The sequence below is a fragment of the Littorina saxatilis genome, unplaced genomic scaffold, assembly GCF_037325665.1.
Source record: "Littorina saxatilis isolate snail1 unplaced genomic scaffold, US_GU_Lsax_2.0 scaffold_142, whole genome shotgun sequence".
Classification (NCBI taxonomy): Eukaryota; Metazoa; Mollusca; class Gastropoda; order Littorinimorpha; family Littorinidae; genus Littorina; species Littorina saxatilis.
This window is the reverse complement of record NW_027128835.1, coordinates 73595-78872: the sequence shown is the minus strand read 5'-3', so window position 1 is coordinate 78872 and position 5278 is coordinate 73595. Positions and strand designations below refer to the sequence as shown.

At 40.7% G+C, this 5278-nt stretch overlaps 1 long non-coding RNA gene across 1 annotated transcript; it reads left to right on the top strand.

The window, feature by feature from the left end:
* Positions 1-817: 817 nt before the first annotated feature.
* Positions 818-5062, top strand: LOC138957148 (uncharacterized). The gene is made up of 4 exons (XR_011452941.1): positions 818-1034; positions 1388-1572; positions 2366-2456; positions 3461-5062. It is a non-coding gene; the product is annotated as an uncharacterized lncRNA (long non-coding RNA).
* The last annotated feature ends 216 nt before the right edge of the window (positions 5063-5278 follow it).

Genomic DNA, 5278 nt, shown 5'->3' with positions numbered 1-5278 from the left:
CTTTCTCTTGTATGTTCTCACCATCTGAAAGTCGACAAAAGATTTAAGACAAACACTACACAAACTACAGAGAGAGAGAGAGAGAGAGAGAGAGAGAGAGAGAGAGAGAGAGAGAGAAAAAGAGAGAGAGAGAGAGAGAGGTTAACACAGCATGGTTATGCCAACACCGAATTAATAATACCACACCGTCTCTTTCTCTCTCTCTCTCTCTCTCTCTCTCTCTCTCTCTCTCTCTCTCTCTCTCTCTCTCTCTCTCTCTCTCTCTCTCTCTCTCTCTCTCTCTCTCTTGCATAACACCAATGTTACACAACTTATCAACTTTTAATAATTAAAGACATAGACAAACACTCTAAGGGGGCAGGGTGGGTCAAAGCTGGGGCAGGGTGGGACAGTCCCACCCTGCCCCAGCCTTGTCCCACCCTACCCCGTCCCACCCTGCCCCAAGGCGGTTAATTTGATAAAATGAAAAAATGGCCACAGATCTAACGTGTAAACATCTTTGAAATGTTCGATAAATATGAGTGAATAATGACATAATCTGGTTATATATGGTTTAATAGGGTGCGTAAGAAGACATTATATACAAATAAGAAGTTTGTGACAGTCGAAAATTTACTTACAGTGCTTCTTTTCAGGCAAACATCGACTGCTGGCAAACGTCTGTGCCCACACCATTAACAGTTGGCGCCAGCCTGGCTGAGTAGTTTCCCTTCATGGCGGCAAATTCAAACTTTAAAAAAAAATCAAGATAACATGGCTAAATTGCGCTGTCCCACCCTGCCCCGTGTCCCAGGGTACCCCAGTCTCCCCTACATAAGGAAGACGTGGAACTTGCGAAGAAAATGCGAAAAAGTGTTTGTGGGTTATCGTCCCTAGTCACATGCTGGCGGCGAAAACAAAATGGCGGATCGCGTAGGTACCGATCGTGTGCGAGGTGGTGGTAAATTGTGTTCGGCTTTTTGTTGCAAGAACGCCCGTTACAAACAGAGCTGCTTCGGGAAAACTTTCCACAAGTTCCCTACAGAAGAAAAAAGGTGGGTTGTGCAGTGATTATTTCATCAGGTTTACCTTCTTCAGAATGAGAATGCAATGGCTCGAGTCAACTCACTCAGTAGACTACAGCGTCAGCGAGTACTTACGACTGTGAGTGTGAGTCAGCAGTCAGTACAAAACAACAATTTACACTTGATGACAAACCCGTGGGCATATTTGCCGAAACCTTTATCAAACCTTGCTTACGGGAAAACTACAGTACAAAGGTACATCACTCATCCGTTTTGCGTTCAGGCAGAGCGTTAGATTTAGACTGAAGATCTGATTTAGCTTTTTTTGTCTTTCCTTTTTGCTTAGTTTAACAATAACATTGTTGTTTTTATTGTCAAACTAGGTGCAGAATATGGATGCAATTCACAAGGCGAGAGGACTTTGAAAAGCTGCAGCCAGCTGATGTTCAAGGTCTCAAGCTTTGTACTGATCACTTTGAGGCCAACCAGTAAAACAATCCTGCAGAGAGGATCACTTGTGTGGAATGCTGTCCCGACATTGTTTGCAGTGCCCAATCCACCACCGAAGGTTATTTATTTATTGGTTTTAGGTTTTTGCAAACCAAAGAAGCACACTATTAAATGCAGGTTGAGTAATGACAAGTTTGAGGCTGATGTAAGAATTGAAAACAAGTTAGCATTGTTCCCATCAAATAATGCCTGTTTGCATTTAGCGCAAAAAAATGATAAGGCCAACCAAAAAAAGTTACTTATTTTGGATCGACGTCTTGATTATGATGATATGATGAACTTATTTTGCAAAAAAAACAGCCCCAAATGGCAAAAAAGGTATAGGGTCGGCGTCAACAACAAAAAAGTTGTATGTTTCTGGTCACCTGACCCTACCTATGTTTTCCCGACGACCCTAGACTTTTTTTTTTTTTCATTTTCAAAAATAAAAGGGGTATTCGAAAATCAATTGTTTTCCTGTTTTTCAACGAAATAGTTAAAAAGATGGTTTAAAAAAAAAAAGTTTAGAAAAAAAATCTCCACCTTTAGTCATGTTAGGTCACAAAAAAGTCTGTTTAAGGTAACGTAGCCCCCCCAAAAATAGCGTCGGTAGGTCGGCTTTTTAGTTTTGTATTTTAGCCATCTGAATATTTTAATTTTATTTTTTAATGCCCCCAAAAAGTCTAGGGCCGGTGGGAAAAAAATAGGGTCGGTCCGGATACCGTAAACAGATTATTTTTTGTTTTGCCTTACCAGAAACATACACTTTTTGTGTGTGGCCTAAGACCAATGCCATGAAATTGGGAGAAATGTTTCATTGTGACTGGGTGTTGGTTGTGAGTTTGTCAGTTAAAGAGCTGTGCAATTTGCAGGTTGCTAGTGGGAGGAAGCCACCATCGCAAAGGGTAGCTACAAATGAAGCCAGCACCGACCTGTCGCCTGATGCACAAATTGTTCAACCAGGTAAGAGATTTTTAACCATGAAGAACACCCTGACATCAAAAAATGTTTAAACTCATCCATTACATAGTTGATAATCGCTGTATAGGGTGACGGGCGCTGTGGCGGGGTGGTAAGACGTCGGTCTATTAACTCGGAAGGTCGAGGGTTCGAATCCCGGTCGCGGCCGCCTGGTGGGTTAAGTGTGGAGATGTTTCCGATCTCCCAGGTCAACTTATGTGCAGACCTGTTAGTGACTTATCCCCCTTCATGTGTACACGCAAGCACAAGACCAAATACGCACGAAAAAGGTCCTGTAATCCATGTCAGAGTTCGGTGGGTTTTAGAAACACAAAAATACCCCGCATGCTTCCTCCGAAAGCGGCGTATGGCTGCCTAAATGGCGGGGTAAAAACGGTCATACACATAAAATTCCACTTGTGCAAATAAATGAGTGCACGTGGGAGTTTCAGGCCACGAACGCAGAAGAAGAAGAAGCTGTATAGGGCGGATGCATGGATGGATGAAATTGTACCTGTAGTTCCCACACGTAATGATGGGAAACATATCCTGTTAGAGGCATGGTGTAACAAGAAACAATTAAGTGGCTCTATTCCCATCTCCCCCCCCCCCCCCCCCCCCCTTTCCCCGTCGCGATATAAGCTTCGTGGTTGAAAACGACGTTAAACACCAAATAAAGAAAGAAAGAGGCATGGTGTGTGAGGAGTTTACCTGGTACTGTTGTCCTAATCAATCAATCAATCAATCAATATAAAGCTTATATAGCGCGTATTCCGTGGGTACAGTTCTAATGGCCTCACCCATTCAGTACCAAACAAGGTCAATTCCATCATTGTTCCACATCGTATCCATAGTTGCTAATACACTTCATTTCTGGCCTGCCTTCCTACGCTATTGTTTATTTTCATTTTGTGATTGAATTACACATGTTTTAATTTCTTCCAGGTTGTAACTTGTTATGGTTATGTTATTTTATGTGTGTTTTGTGTGTGTGTTTTCTTTTTTAGATGACATTCAGGCGATCCTGGAGGACATAGGATGTAAAGCATCAAAGTCGTCATCCTCCCCATCCCCTCGTGAAGCGGAACTTCGGCAGAAGGTCAACAAACTGAGGAGCAAGGTTTTCCGATTAGAAAAGACAACGATGGAACCCCGTGTAAAACGAGCGAGTAAATTAGCCAAGCCTCCCAAGAAAGACTTTGTAATAGAACAGTTGTCTCATATATTATCAGGCGAGGCGAGCTATTTTGCCATTTATGCCTGTTACATATTTACCGGTTATCTGCTGCTGTATCCAATCCTGGCAGAGACGGAACGCATGTTACCAAGGAGCCGAAGGAGAGTCGATGAGATGAGAGAATGTGATTAACAATTGCCAACTCTCTCCGTACAAAGAGGGTCCAAAATTGTATCAAAATATAGATCGTAGGGAATTCAAAATAAAAAAAAGACAATAGACAAAACATGTACTTCGGCTCATAGAGCCTTCTTTAATTTTTGACTCAAAAGTCCATGCTCCGAGAGTCCTTTTTTTAATTTTGAATTGCCTACCATCTATATTTGTATACATTTTCAAAAAGATTCAACAGTCACCTTCCGTTATTCTTGAACTTGGCTATCCCAGCCTTACCTCAACATTCGATATTCCTGTGATATTTTTGACGTAAAATCAATTGTTACTGTAAAACACTTCGGCAAGAGGATTGGTCCAAGCAAACAAATAATAAACTTGTAAGATTTTTCCTGATATTTCCGATCAATTGCCTATGGTTTTATTTAGCTAAAAGATTCAAACGTCACACCTATGACTCATGGCTATTTTTAAGGGGAGAGTAGCATCCCTGGTGTGTTGTTTTTGATGTACCTTTTGGTCTGTTTACAGTAACATAGGCACACAAAAAGAGGGTCGGTAGGTCGGCTTTTCTTACTTTTTTTTTTATAACCATCTTTTTAAATTATTTTGCAAAAAAACAGGAACAAAATTGATTTTTTTTCTTTTTCTTTTTCTCCAAATGCCAAAAAAAAGGTCTAGGGTTGGCGGGGAAAAATAGGGTTGGTCGGGATACCGTAAACAGACTATTTTGCTTTGTTTTGCCTAAGCAATGACTAACAAACTTTCTTTAGGGTCTGACATTGTATATACTATACAATTTTTGGGGTATTAACTAAATACATGTATACAGTTTTTGATTCCTTTTATACTTTTTCACAAATTAGCCCCCCCCCCCCCTTTTTTTTTGTAGTCTGCCCTGGGGGCGGGAGGTCTCCTAATTTCGGTTTCTAGGGTCATCTTATGCTTCCCCATGAGCTGAGAACTTAATTTAAAATGGGCCACGATTTTTTTATTTGTATTTTGTAATTGTGCCTTTGTCCAGTCACATGATTTCACTTTGTACTTAAAAACTTGGCACTGTCATCATTTATTGCTATTTATTGTTCAGTTGTTCAGTATTTATTGCTATTGGGCATCAGTTGTTCAGTTGCCCTCTTTCGAATGAGCCATGCATGCATTATGGATGTGTTTAGCGAATTGGGATACCTCAAGCAATGTAAAAGAAGAAACAATGTGAAGCAAACATATAGCACCAAATAAAATAACCGAATCAAAATGGAAACTTCTTCAGTGTATGTGTGTGTGTGTGTGTGTGTGTGTTTGCTGTTTTAAATACCGAAAATGTGAAAATAAAGCAAGTCACAACATGAGAAAGATCGACTGTACTAGTCATAACAAAGCAGGAAACAGCCTGATCAGCATGCAGCAAAGGGGAATAACTCATATTTAGCCATTCTCATTTCTAAGCATGCCCAATGAGGAAGTTATCCTT